The sequence below is a fragment of the Marmota monax genome, unplaced genomic scaffold (assembly GCF_021218885.2).
Source record: "Marmota monax isolate L192 unplaced genomic scaffold, Marmota_monax_Labrador192_F-V1.1 WCK01_AAM20220418_F8-fsc00024, whole genome shotgun sequence".
NCBI lineage: Eukaryota > Metazoa > Chordata > Mammalia > Rodentia > Sciuridae > Marmota > Marmota monax.
The window spans coordinates 25,948,612-25,964,224 of NW_026695224.1; positions in this window are offsets into that span (position 1 = coordinate 25,948,612).

The window sequence follows — 15,613 nt, forward strand, 5'->3', positions numbered from 1 at the left end:
ATGAGATTTTAGCATAGATTTTTCCAGCACCTACCCTTTATACCATGTTTTGTAAAAGGAAGCCATAATTCAGGGACACCATGAAGGACAAGGAATCCTCTGGAAGCTTTGTGAATAAATAAGAAAGGAGGTTGGACACACAGAGATTCACTGAGAGTCCACCTCCAAGATAGCTCCATCAATTCTCTCCTCCATCCCCTGCCCCACCTGTGCATAAAACAGCTGACCCTAGAAGAAATAGAAAATGCAGGAAACAGAAAATAAATAATTTTCCTAATTAGCACACTCAAAAGAGCAGCAAGGAGATGTTGTATTCATAAAATCAAAATAGGATGCTATGAAAAAGGAGTAGAAAACAAGAGAGCTCTTAGAAATTAAAAATATGACTTCTGAGTTATATAATTTCATAGATTAATTAGAAAATGAAGTTGTGGAAATTAATGTTAGAGCCATTAGTGGAAAGGGAGAGCAAAGATAAGAGACAGAGAGGGACTGGGTACAGTAGCACACATCTGTAATCCCAACAACTTGGGAGGTTGAGGTAGGAGGTTCTTACCTTCTAGGCCAATCTGGAGAGCTCAGTGAGACCCTGTCTAAAAATAAATTTTTTAAAAAGAGCTGGGGATGTGGCTCAGTGGTAGAGTGTCTCTGTGTTCAATTCCCAGTACCACGGGCAGGGAGGCAGAGATCTGGAAGGTTAAACCATTTAATTAATGGGCATTTTCGAAAAAAGTAGCAGAAAAAAATCGCAAGAATAAACTTTAAAACATAGTTGATGCAGAACTGAAGAGATACAAAAGTGATCAAGTGTGTAAGAGAAGGAAGGAGGGTGGGGCCATATATAACACATCCTTGTAAAATTTCGTAACTAAGAATAAACAAAATAAATAGTGAGTTATATGATATGCAGTCATATTTCCGTTTTAAAATATTTTTAAATGCTTAACAAGTCAGACACACACAGAAACTACATATTACATGATCCCATTTCTATGAGAAATCCAGAAAGGCATGCCTTTATAGAGACAGAAAGGTGAGTAGGGATTGCCTGGGGCTGGCAGTGAGAATGAGGAGTGATGGTAATCGAGCATGAGGGATCTCTGGGACGATGGAAATGCTGGACTGTGGTGATGGTTGCACAACCCCCAAAGTTTATGAAGACCTTGAATTGTACACTTAAATCAAATGAATTTAAAGGTGCATGAATGACATATTTAAAAAGTGTTTTTGGAAAATTACCAATAGAATACTAAAATCTCTGTTTAGGTTAGTTGGAGTGTTCAAATGTCATTTTTAACATTAATAACGGTAGCAATCATCTTAGCTTTCTACTCTTAACTTTCAGAGTCATTTCATTATTTGACCTAGGAGGGAGAAAAAGAAAAATACTTTAAAGATGACTTAGGAATTTAGTAAGTCATTGAAACTGAAACTTTTCATGGTGTTAGTTGAAATTAAAAGATCGTGTGAGACTTACAGATATTTTCCCAGTGATTCTAGACTTCTTGTCAGTATTTCATATTCTGTAGAATTTGGGGGCATGTGACAACATGTGATTACTGCCAACAACATTTTTCCATAATTGTGCTGTATCCAAGGCACACTCTGGTAATAAATGATGCTGTTGAACCCTCCCAAAGAAAAGAAGAAAAAGGAAAACAATAAAGAGAAAGTCCCTGGGCCGGGCATGTCCTCCAGTTGTAGAGTGTTTGTCTAGTGTGCCTGAAGCCCTGGTTGGATACCCAGCACAAAAAATAAAATAACATGGTTTGGCAGTCAAGTGAAGGAGGATGGTAGACAATGCACTAGTACCTTCAATATTCAGAGAGCAAATTTTTTTAAGCCTAATTTATTTTAAATTAAAAAGCATTGTAGAAAATACATAATATTTTCCCTTTAATTCAAGGACATTAGCAAGATTGTTTATTAGAGTTCTCTCCTGAAGACTGCGTTTAGAGTCTTTCTAATGCCAATCCCCTAATACTGTGGCTATGATTTTGCATCAACCAAGGAACTTATCTAAAATAAAAATAGTAAGTATTAAAAATGTCATGAAATATTTACCAATGCTTCCTTTTCAGTACATTGCCCAGAGTAGCAGGGTACATTAGAAGTGGAACAAACCAATCATTTTAGGTTTATGTAACAATCAATTGTGCATCACATTAGGGAACATTATTTTGAATTTAAAATTCCCAGTCAAATTATGAATTGAGAGGTCAGAAGAAAGACATTTAGATTTGCAGAACTCAGAAAATGTGTTTTATGTGCCCTTTCTTTCTTTTCTTCTTTCTTTCTTCTTCTTCTTTTTTGGTACCAGGAATTAAACCCAGGGGTGCTTAACCAATGAGCCCCATCCCCAGTCCTTTTAAAAATATTTTATTTAGAGACAGGGTCTCACTAAGTTGCTTGGGCTTCACTAAATTGCTGAGGATGGCTTTGAACCTACAATCCTGCTTCAGCCTCCCAAGTCGCTGGGATTATAGGCATGCACAACCTCACCTGGTTTATGTGCCTTTGGAAACTAAGGGTATATTCCAGCAAAGTTAAAGAATAGTAAACAAGAAATAGAAAGATGTGCAAAGCAAGAATGGGGGAATTAACCAAGAGTGCTACTTTGACCTCTGTGCAATAGTCCTAGTAGCCACCTGTCCAGATTAAAATAGAAAGACCAGTGTCCTCAGGAAGAATAACAAAATTACTCTCAAGCTGTAGACAGTGTCATTACTGTGATTATGGAGTAACACGTCGGTGCTCTGCTACTGAGCTACACCCACAGCTCTTTTTTAAAATTTTTATTTATTTAGGTACTGGGGGTTGAACCCAGGGATGCTTTACCACTGAGCTACATCCCCAGTTCTTTTTATTTTTTACTTTTTAAATTTTGAGACAGGGTCTCTCTAAGTTGCTAGGGTCTATCCAAATTGCTGAAGCTGTCCTCAAACTTGTGGTTCTCCTGCTTCAGCCTCCCTCAGCTGGGGTTACAGGTGTAGCTAGGAGTGCAGCACTTAGATGATGTTCAAAATTTAATGACAAGATGAAATTCCAATTTCTTCTCTAAGTAGAAAAAAGTGAAAGGCAATACAAACTCTCAGAAAAACACAAACCTGTAAGAAAATTACAAAACAAACAAAATTACAACACAAACAAAAACTGGGTGTTTTGTTTTTGTTTTTGAGAAACTGAACACCCCACCTCATTTACAGCAACGCGCAGAATCGTAAAACGTTTAAAAGGCAAAGTAAAACATGTTCTCAAGATAGTGAGAGTTCTTAAACTAGATGCCAAAAGCACAAGATGAAAAAAATTTTTTGATCAATTTAACTCTCTTAAACTAAAAAAAATCTGTTATTTAAGTATTAACATAAAGAAAGTAGGACAAGCCACAGACTGAGAGAAAATGTTTGTGATACATGTTGACTGACAAAGGAGTAGCCACAAGAGTATTTGGGCTGAGGGGTAGTGGTAGAGTGCCTGCGGGCATGGGTTCAGTCCCCAGCCCTGAAAAAAAAATAGAACCTGGGAGTGTAACACACACTTCTAATTCTAGCAACCCACAAGGCTAAGGCAGGAGGATGGCAAGTTTAAGGATAGCCTGGACACTTTGTATCAAAATAAAAAATAAAAAGGACTGAGGAGGTAACTTAGGGATAAGGCACCCCCCTGGTGTACAGAAAAGAAAATTTAAAAATAAAGTATTACTAAAAATCAATAGAAAAATGACAAAGAGACGAAACACTTGTGTGGTATTTTATCAAAGAGAATGTACAAATGGCTAACAAAAATTGGCAAAGATGCAGGGCATGGTGGCACAGGCCTGTAACCCCAGTGACTCAGGAGGTTGAGGCAGGAGGATCACAAGTTGAAAGCTAGCCTCTGCAACTTAACAAGATCCTGTCTCCAAAAAAAAAAAAAAAAAAAAGTAAAAAGGGGATGTGGCTCAGTGGTTAAGAGCCCCTGGGTTCAATTCTTGGTATCAGAAGTGGGGTGGATCTGGGGTTGTGTCTCAGTGGTAGAGCACTTGCCTCACATGTGTGAGGTACTGGATTCAATTCTCAGCATAGTATATAAATAAGTGATTAAAATAAAGGTCCATGAACAATTAAAAATTTTAAAAAAACTGGAAAAGATGCTTAATTCTGTTATTAGTCAGTAAAACACAATGAAATATCATTTGTCAATTACAAATAGCCAAAAATTATGAAGTCTGAGAATGTCAGAGGTATAGAACAATTGGAATACCTTAGGCAAAAACTTGTTGTAACTATTTAGAATAATGTTGAATGAATGTCACTCTCAGATGAATATCCTACAGCATCCTGACCTGGAGATATATTGTTCCTAGTAGAACCATGACGCAAGTAACTGAAAACAAGTTGATATCCTTCAAGGGAAGCATGGATAAATAAAATTGTGGTATAATTACTCATGAAGTACAATAAAGCAGTGAATATGAATGACCTGAACCTGAACAGCAAAAAGACAAATCTCAGGAATGTAAAGTTGAGGGGGAAATCCTATGTCAAAGAGCACAGAATGATTCAATTTAAACCCAGTTTAAAAAACGGGCAAAATTAATAACATAATAATTCAAGAGATTACCATATGGAGTAAAATTATAAAAAAATTACAAAAATGGGGCTGGGGTTGTGGCTCAGCAGTGGAGCACTCACCTAGCATGGGAGGGGCCCTGGGTTCGATCCTCAGCACCACATAAAAATAAATGAAGAGTATGAAGGTGTTGTGTCCAAGTACAACTAAAAAATATATATATTAAAAAATTACAAAAATAAAAAGGGCTGGAAATGTAGCTCAGTGTTCTAGTATTATTTTTTATACCTTGCACATTTCACACATATGACATATATTTATTTATCTAAGGGAGGCAAGACAGTCAAAGTGTCAGTAACCGTCTATTTTATTCCCAGTAAAAGCCAAAGTTCCTGTGGCAGATGGCAAGTGGCACTCACCTGTAATCCCAGCAATTTAAGAGGCTGAGGCAGGAGGATCCCAAGTTCAAGGCCAGCTTGGACAATTTAGAGAGACCCTCAGAAACTTACTGAGACCCTGTCTCTAAATAAAAAGGACTGGGGATTAGAATAGTGGTAAAGTACCCCCAGGTTCAATCCCTAGCACCAAAAAAAAAAAAAAAAAGTAAAAATTTTAAAAGCCCAGGTCTTCACTAAGGCCTCCAACACCCTACGTGACCTAAACCCTCCCTCTTACATCCTAGCACTTTCCCTTTGGCCCACCATACTGGACACATGGGGCCCTTGCTCTTCTTCCAACATGCCAGATATGCTTTCTCATTAGGACTCTTGTGTTAGCTATTTCCTCTTCCAGGATAAATATCCCTAATTACCTTTAATTAACTCCCTTACCTCTTTTAATTCTGCTCAGAAGTCACTTTCTCAGCGAGGGACCTACCCTGACCACCTCATTAAAAACTACAGCTTGAGCCAGGCGCAGTGTTGCATGCCTGTAATCCCAGTGACTTCAGAGCTTGAAGCAGGAGAATTGCAAGTTCAAAGCAATTTAGAGAGACTTGTCTCAAAATGAAAAATAAAAAGGGCTGGATATGTAGCTCTGTAGTAAAGTACCCTGGAGTTCAAAAAAAAATTACTGCTTGAACCCCTTCCTATACTTATACATTCCTAATCCCCATGATCCTTCCTTAATAGGATTTCCTAATATTTTATGTAATTAACTATTTGTGCTATTTATTATTCATTGATCATCTCTCCATCATCAGAATGCAATCCCAGAAGGGCAGGGGCTTTTGTCTCTTTGTCTGTTTTGTTCACTAATGTGTCCCCAGCACCAACAGTGACCTGGTACCAGGTTGGTGCTGAATTCATGAGTGTTGAGGGCGTGAATGGAGTTCTTCAAGAATGGGAACAGAATAGCACAAGAACCACAGGCTGGGCCAGTCTTATCTGGATAAAACATTAAAATATCCTTAACATATTCAGTTGTCCAGAAGGACTTCCCACACTGGGAAAATGTGTGGTTGGCCAATCCCATACGTTTTGGCAATACTCCACACTTTTGCTCTAGTGTTTGAGGAATAGGATCTGAAGAGCCATTCATAGAAAACAGTTGTGCTGGGAGGGAATATTTATATTGTAAAAGAAACTGATGGGAGATCCAACTCACTTCTGAAGGTTGGGAGATGGTCCGTTTGATTTGGGGCATGGGGATCTTTAAAATATGGTCCAGGTGATCCAATGGAGCACAGAGAGGATATCCGTGAAGAAGCTGAGTGTAATGAACAAGATCTGTCAGTAGAGGGCGATGGGACAAAGAATACCTGAAAACAAAAATAACTAACCACCCCCACACACTGGTCAGGAGTGTTGCTAATTCCTTAAGACTGTGGATGCAAATGTAAAATACCCAGCTACCAAATTATTGAAAGCAAACACGAAGACTGATTTTATAATCGTGAACAGGACAAAATCTTTAGAACAAAACAAAATCCAGAAGTCATAAGAAAAGAATTAACATTTAATAATTAGGGTAAAACATTAGAATTTGATTATAGTTTTAAAAAAATAATTTGTGGTCATGTGATGACTTGATTTCGTATATATGTATGCTGAAACTAGTCAAGTTTTACACTTTAAAAATGTATAGATATTGTCTGTCAATTACATTTCAATAAAGCTGTTTTTTTTATTGTTGTTTTGCTTCCCCCTGCGCTTTAAGAAGCCTCAGAAGGAAAGTCTCATAAAGTAGGTTAAAAAAACAAGTGACTACATCCAGGCATGGTGGCATGTGTCTGTAATCCTGGCAGCTCAGAGGTTGAGGCAGGAGGATTACAAGTTCAAAGCCAGTCTCCACAACTTGGTGAGGCTGTAAGCAATGTAATGAAACCCTGTCTCCAAAAAAAAAAAAAAGAAAAAAAAAAAAGTAAAGGCTTGCTAACTAAAATATATATATATATATATATATATATATATATATATATATTTTTTTTTTTTTTTTTTTTTTTTTTTTTACTTATTTAGAAATCTTGGAGATCAAGTCCCATGGCAACCACTCTATCCTTGGAGATTCGAACATTCCTCTTTGGTCACTCTAGCCATTAATCACTTGTGTGCCCGTTGTGTGAGATCCTCGGGTATGTGACATTTTAGTTATAATATTGAAGTGGCACCCCCCCTTTCTCCATTGAAAAGGCTTAACTGGGCTTCTCCAGAAACCTTTACCCAGACTGATTTTAGGACTGTCAGCAAAAGAGTCTCTGCAAAAGAGTTCAATGTAGATAAACATCCTATTTTTGTGTTGCCCTGTTTAGTTGGCCACTGGCCGAGAAGATACCAGCACTCCAGGTGCTGGACACCCCCTTACTAGTTTTTCACAAACATATCCAGTATAGTACTTTGAAGAAATGTGCAAACAAGGCCTCTGGCTTCACAGAGGTGTCTACATTTTTAAGATAAGGGAAGTTACCAAGTGGGCTCCATGGTAACAGCTGTCAGGGGGGAGAATAGAACGGGCAGAAGAAGCTCTCCCCTTCTCAGGTGTTGTCCTTGAAGGGTTAACTTGCTCAGAACAGTGAACGAAAAAGCTGCTTTTATGTGAACTTTTGCAGACTGTGAACTTCTGAGCCCCTCCCCTTACATGCTGGGTATAAAACTCTGAAACTCCCTGAACTCGGGGTTCAGGGGATTAATTGATTACAGCAAAAGCTGTGTCCTCTGAACCTGGCTGCAGCCAAATAAAACAGTTTCCTGCTATCTTCGGTGCCTTGCCTCCTTTGTCCCTATAACAGTATGTCTAATCTTTTATACACTGAATGTTTGTTTAACTGAAAATAAGCTCTAAGTAATGCCATGTTTTCAGAGATCTCTATTTACTAAGGGCCTCTCCCATGGGCCTATTTTACAGTTTTCCTATCTTATCTTCATCCTGTGGTGGATTAATTTCTGTTCATTGTTCATTTATTCACACCAGATGTTTTCCCTTCAAAGACCTTCCATGCCCCCTCTGACAAAAGGAGGTTACCCTCTATCCTTTCTTATGGTTTTTTTTTTTTTTTTTCATTCTTATGATGGCATGTTTATCCTTGGGACATTGATTTAGTGTCTGAATTCCTCAGAAAGGAAGAGCTGTGCCTGCTCTGTCCCCTATTGTGTCCCCAGGGCCTGGCACTAGGCCTGACTTACTGAAGCACTCTTTTTTTTTTTTTTTTTAATATTTATTTTTTAGTTGTAGGTGGACACACAATCTTTATTTCATTTTTTTTATGTGGTGCTGAGGATTGAACTCAGTGCCTCACTGTGTGCTAGGCAAGCACGCTACCACTAAGCCACAACCCGGCCCCTTAAACACTCCTAAGTCTAGAGGAATCTTGCCTCCCTGGATTGTGGTAAGAGTCAAATGAGCCAGACATGGTGCCTATGATCCCAGGACCTGGGGAGGCTGAGGCAGGAGGATTTCAAGTTGAACACCAGCCTCAGCAACTTAGTGAGACCCTATCCCAAAATAAAAAATAAAAAGGATTGGGGATGTAGTTTAAAGGTGAAGTGTCCCTGGGTTCAATTCCCATTACAAAAAAAAAAATTCAAATGAATCAAGACAAAGCAACTAACGCAAGAAGTGGCCAATACAATCTGAGTACATGTAATAAGAAGAGAAGAAAAACTCTGGGCTAGGTGATGGGAAGCTTTGGAAGTGTATCTTTCTCTTCTGCTAGACTCTAGGGATTTGAATGTGTAGAACCAACTGGAAAGTCAAAACTTCTTCTGTTTTTTAAAAATTTCCAAAGCATGGAGATTAGAAGTAGAGGGCTTTTCTCCAGACAAACATCTTAGTGAGATTTGGTTATAGAAAAACCCTAGGGCAAGGCAGGCAGAAAAGTGTAACAAGAATGAGGAGTCAGCCCTGGACTGTCCAATATGGTGGCCACTGGCCATGTGGGACCACTGAGCACTAGAAATGCAGCTGGTCCCAAGTGAAATGTACTACTGATATAAATGTACTACTACACACATATTGGACTTTGAAGACAGCATGAAAATACTGAGATCCTGTCTCAAAAGAATGCACAATAAATTAGTATTTTTTAATATTGGTTTGATGTTACAAGTGTAATATTTGGGATGTATTGGGATATATAGAATTTGTGATTAAAATTAATTTTACCAGTTTCTCATCTTTTTTTCCTTTGGTATCAGGGATTGAACTCAAGGCACTCAACCACTGAGTCACATCCCCAGCCCTATTTTGTATTTTATTTAGAGACAGGGTCTCACTGAGTAGCTTAGTGCCTCCCCTTTTGCTGAGGCTGGCTTTGAACTTGTGATCCGTCTGCCTCAGCCTCCCAACCTGCTGGGATTACAAGTAAATGCCACTGGACCCGGCGTCTCATCTTTTTTAATAGCTACTAGAAAATCCAAAGCTTAGAACTACATAGAGGGTATCTGGGTGCAGTAGCGTACACCTGTAATTCCAGCAACTTGTGAGGCCAAGGCAGAAGGATCACAAGTTCAATGTCAGCCTTAGCAATTTAGTAAAACCCTCAGCAATTAAAAAAAATTTTTTTAAAACAATTAGGGGAGCTTGGGTTCTGGTAAAGCACCCCTGGGTTCAATCCCCAGTACCAAAAAGCAAAACAAAAAATTTACATCAGTGGTCCATATTCTATTCCTATTGGAGAGCACTGAGTTAGAGGCTAGCAGTCAGAGAAGGGTAGGAATACGCTCCTGGGAGCAAAGCTTGAAGATGGCGGCAAACATGGCCTGAGGGGTCCCAGGGGTAGTGTCAGTGTGAACAGTGGACACAATCCTAATGTAGAAAATAGAGTCTCTTGATTGAAAAATAACAACAAAAATAAGGCACATTATTGATATCATAATGGCTTCTTGAAGAGTTGGTGGGTTCTCTGTATTCCAGGCAGTGTTTTACTTTGTGTACCCAGGGGTCCCACCTGTGCTTTGCTTATGCCCTCCTGAATTCCCACACCCACAGGGGGCCAAAGGCATGCTTCACCCTGACTGTGGGTGGCTGTGGGCCTAGACCCTTCCAAGCTATATCATGTAGGAGAGTGATGGGAAGGTCTAATTTCATTACAGGTAAGGGTGCAGGGACCAGTTCTAACCCCATCAGTGGAGATGGCAAAGCCTGAACTCTTGTGGAAAGATGGGAGCTACAGGCTGCCAAGAGCACTCTATTCTTTTTTTTTTTAATCTTTATTTATTTTTTATGTGGTGCTGAGGATTGAACCCAGTGCCTCCTCACAATGTGAGGTGGGCGCTCTACCAATGAGCTACAGTCCCAGCCTGAGCACTCCATTCTTAATTATATCTGTTGGCCAATGCTGTGTAACCAACCAGCCTAAAATGTGAATGATTTGAAGACAGTGCACACGTTGATTGTTCTTAAAGTTTATGACTTGGCTGGGCAATTTGGGTCTTAGTTGGTCTCACTGATATATCTAATAATCAGTTTATACAAAAGCTTTATTCAGGGGTAAAATTAAGCTGCTAAAACCTCATGTTGGCTGCTACTATTGAAATAATGTGCTTGGGGAGTAAAAAGAAAATAAATAAAAATAAGTTATTTCTTTGCCTTAAAATTTATTTTTAAAAGTGAGTTACTCATGGGACTTATTCGTCTTTCCAAGGAACATACTGACTGATCTTAAAGATTAGAAAGTTCAATAAATGGTGTCTTGAATATCTGCAAAACTGGAAAAATAAACCTGGTTCAAGAAGAATGTACAAAATATGTAGAGTTGACTCTTTGAAAACAAAGGAACCCCCCCACACACACACACACACCTACACACAAAGTGAAACAGACTCCTCCTGTCAGTATATGGTGGAGTCTAGGTGGCACCCACCTGTAATCCCAGTGACTCAAGAGGCTGCGGCAGGAGAATTACACGTTCAAGGACAGACTCAGCAACTTAGCCAAGACCTAAGCAACTTAGCAGGACCCTATCTCAAAATAAAAAAATAAAAAGGTGGGGATGTAACTCTGGTAAAGTGCTTCTGGGTCCAATCCCCAGTACTCGCCCCAGCCCCCAAAGGATCTGGAGTCTATTACCCCACCTAGCTGGCTTGGGACTTTCTTTGGCCAGCAGAATATAGCAGAAGTGACAGTGTGTTGACAGTTGTCCCTGATGGCGCAACTGAACTCTCCCTCACCAGGTCTCTCCTTGTCCACCATGCTAGCCTGGACTTGTTTTCATGACAGAGTCAGGAGTCCCCCCAAAAGGACAAAGGCCCACATGAGATTGGTGGGCTCTCAGAAAAAAGAGATCTTTCTAGACAGAGACCCAGATCTATGAGCATGACTGGTCTCTTTAGTTAGACGAACAAAACCTCCAGTATATGCTTGTATCAGCTCAACTCGGACAAAAACAGAATCAGTTTAAATGTCACCAGATTCAAAGACCTATACGATGTGCCCACAATTGATTTACGGTGAGACTGCTTAACCAGGAGGAAATATTCTGAGCCCCAAATATCAAATGATTGACATAGATTTGATTTTCACAAAAGTTTACGTGGGAACCTGTGCTTTTCTTCCCAGGAAAATCTTATATATAATGAGAGAGTCCACCCCTGGGTGTGTTACTGATCTTCTCCTCTGAGAGCCAGTAGCACCCTGCTTTGGGGGATGCATGCTTTTGCTTTGCTGTCCTTTAATAAGTCTTTGCTTGTGGCTTTCTTGTTTGCTCTTTTCTTTTTCTTTTTTTGTACTAGGGATTGGACCCAGGGGCACTTAACCAAGAGCCACATCCTCAGACCTTTTTATTTTTTATTTTGAGACCGTCTCACTAAGTTGCTGAGGCTAGCCTTGAACTTGCCATCCTCCTGCCTCAGTCTCCCGAGTCTCTGGGATTACAGGGTGCATCACTGTGCCCAGCTTTGTGCTTTGTTTCAACACAAAATTCTTTTCAGCAGCATAAATCAAGAACATGCCCAGTTGGAGTTGAGATCCTGTGCCACTTGGAGGGACTGCCTTGGACTCCTCTTGTGACAGAAAGCAAGCAGAATATGCCACCTGAAAATGTGGCTCTTTTACATAAAAATTAATTCTAAGCTGAAGGCACCTAAAAAGCAACAAGTACAGCAAAAAAGCTTCCTTTGCCCTCCGCCTTTGCTGCTGGTAGGCAGGATATAAATTCTTTAGAGGAGACAACTATAAACTCTTATCAACCCAGAGTTGGCAAGAGCACAATCTACAAACAAATCTACCTTATCACTTATGTCTTGTAAATTTATCTTCCTTGCTTCACTGCCCTGGGAAGCCTAAAACTGCTTTCCTTTGTCCTGTCATTTCTCTACAAATGTATTGTTCATTTTGAAGCTGCCATATGAGCTGAAGTTTGAAGCCACTGCTTTGAGTTATTTTTCTTTCTCTGATATGATTTATGAATTCATTCATTAGTGAGCTGTTTTTTTTCTTAATCTTTCTTTTTTATTTGTTTTTTTTTAGTTGTAGATGGCCACAATACCTTTATTTTATTTATTTATTTTTTTATGGTGCTGAGAATTGAACCCAGTGCCTCACACATACAAGACAAGCACTCTACCACTGAGCCCCAGCCCCAGCCCCTCTTGTTAATTTTTCTTTTTGTTAAAGAGCCCCAGCTAAAAACCTATGATGGATAAAGGTACCGTTTTGCCTCCCCTACAAGGCCAAAGCTGGAACTGGTGCACCATTTCCTAGGCTACATTCTGCTGGCCAAAGTGAATCACAGGACCAGCCCAGATTTAGAGGCCAGGAAAGGAGGCTGAGGCAGGAAGATAGCAAGTTCAAGGCCAGCCTTATCAAGAACTAGCAAGGTCCTAAGCAATCTTAGGGAGATCCTGTCTCAAAACAAAAAGGGCTGGGGAGGTGACTCAGTGGTTCAATCCCTGATACCTGATTTTTAAAAAAGAAGAAGAAGAAAGAAAAAACAGTCATTTCTAAGTCAACCCAGAGGGCTTTGTTCATCACAGACTTCAGTGACAGGGCTTTCCTCTGTGTGTGTGTGTGTGTGTGTGTGTGAGTGAGTGTGTGTGTGTGTGTGTTTGTGTGTGTGTTATGCTCAGAGGCCAGGATGACATTGGCATTCTACAAGTTTCATTTGCTCCTGCTTGGGTCACAGATTCTTTTGATGGCTGCAATTAGTGGCCTCTGTGTGTTCCACATGCTTTGCTGTATGACTCATCCATTCTTCTCTGTCCCCCAAGGTATTCTTGTAGAAGCAAGGCATATTTAGCCAGTAACACAAGAATCTGTCTCCCCGGGATCCCAAACCAAACTTAGGCTTTACTGTTCCCCCTTGGGCACTCCCCTCTCCTTTGTCCTGAGTCTGATCTGGGTTCACCCTGAGGCTTGTCTTGAGTGCCTGCTGTGCAGGGAGCCCTGGGCCTTTATCAAGCTTGTCCAGAGTTCAGGAGAAGACACAGAGCTACTGGAGCCTCTCACAGAGATCAGGGCTCACCTGAGCCTTACCTGCAGTGCTCCACGTACAGGGAGCCAACTGGGAGCAACTGGGAGCCAGTCATCTCTGTCCTGGCACCTTGGGAGTCAGAAAAGAATGGATGATCATATGGCAAAGTGCGTGGAACAGCATAGGCCATTAATTGTGACCATCAACAGAATCTGTGACCTGAGCAGGAGCAAATGAAATTTGTCAGATGCCATGTCAGACTGGGTTCTAAGCTCCCCACCAAAACTTCTTGAACTCCACTAGAGATCAGTGTCTCCTCGTTCTTAGCCTCTGGCATCGTGAACCTCTTTGCTCATCCTTCTTTGCCTTAACATTCCACAGTAACTGGGACTGTCTGTTCCTAGGCTGATTCCTCCTCTTGACACTGGACTCCTTATAGGAAGGGCCAGCAGGTTGCTTTTGTCTTCAGTGGTCAGCAGAGAGGGAAGGTAGTTTGGGTATGGACATACCGGCAGGAAAGGGACCAGAAGCAGGGTCCCCGATGCCCCAGCCAACTGTCTACCATACCTCTTGACATTCTGGTCCTTGAGATTTTTGTAACCAAATGCCAGGATGACTCCCTGACCTCCAGTGATCTGTGGCAGGGGCAAATGATCTGGCTTTCTGAGCCTGTGGTGAGGTTCTTTGGAATGAAGGTCCACCTTCATTCTTAATGTGGTTTCCTTGTTAGGACTATTAGCACTGAAGTCAAAGAGATGAGTTTGAATGCCAGCCCATATGCTAAGCTATGTGATCCTAGCCTTTCTGCTAGCGTGTGAATTGTGTCTCCCCCAAATATTTGGGTTGAAATCCTCACTCCTAAAGTGGGCATTAGGAGGAGGGGACTTCAGGAGGTAATTAGAGGGACCAAGATTGTGACGCCCTCATGATTTGGTTTAGAATCACTTTGGGTGACTGGTGGCAAGCATCAGTTTACAGGCCAGCTGTATGGATTGAACGAGGGGTGCTCTGCTCCTGAGTGTCTTCCCCGGGCCTTTTTATTTTGAGGCAGGCCCCAGAGAGCTGCCCTGACCCTCCCACTTGGTGAGGACAGAGCTAGAAGGCACCATCTGTGAGGAAGTGGGGCCTCAGCAGACCCTGCCAGCACCTTAATCTTGGACTTCCATCCTCCAAACTGTGACAAATTGATTTCTGTTGTTTATAAGTTACTCAACTTAAGGTAGTTTATCATAGCTGCCCAAATGGACTAAGACATTTTGTAAGTTATAGAATCTCCATTAATCTGAGGTCTTAAATGCCTTCCCACACTATTGTCAACAGCAGCAGATCCAGGCTTTATGTGACCTGACGCTTCTAAAACTGGAAGGGTCCTGAGGTATCAGCTTTGACGTCAATATCTCTGCTCTCTCCAAATAAAGAAGCAAAAAATGTCAGCTCCTCTTTGCCCCACCAATCTAAGGTTACATCTAAGATGACAATCAGGAGTCAGGGACCCCCAGAATTCCTTCTGGTGACTGACAGCAATAATGATTGGTGGCAACCATCAGAGATTCCAGACCAACTGTGTGCTTCAGTGTGATGTGTGTGGTACGGGGTTTGAACCCAGGAGAACTCTGAAATTGACCCACATTTCCAGCCCCTTTTATTTTTTTATATTGAGATAAGGTCTTGATAAGTTGCTGAGGCTCACCTGGAACTTGCAATCCAACTGCCTTAGGCTTCCCAGTATCTGGGATAACCGGTGTATGCCAGCACGTACTGGAGCCCCAGTGTGATTTAGTGTTTTGTGTGAACTCAAATCTATTTCCTTGTTCCTAGAGGTTCTGTGAACTTTTTTTTTCCCTTTAAGCATTTACAGAGCACTTATTGCCTCCTATTTCCTGAGCTCAGTACTAAGTCTTCTGCATACCTAGTATCTTTTTAATAAGCCTTTAGCTGCCAGAGTTACGTGTTGTGGCTTAAAGGCAGGAATCTTAATCTTTCCTCCTCTAGGGCTTGACCTGGAAAGACCAAGGGAAGATAGAATCACCCCCAGAGCCTTTCTGCCTTCCAAGCTCCTTCACCCCATGAGCTGCCCCACCTGCCTTCCAGGCACGGATCCTGCTGCCAACCTCTTACTCTGCCATCCACTTTACCTGGCTTGCTGCCCAGCCATCTCCCCACTCCTTTCCTCCTCACTGCCTCCCTCCAGGCTTATCCAAATTTCTCTCTGGCCCA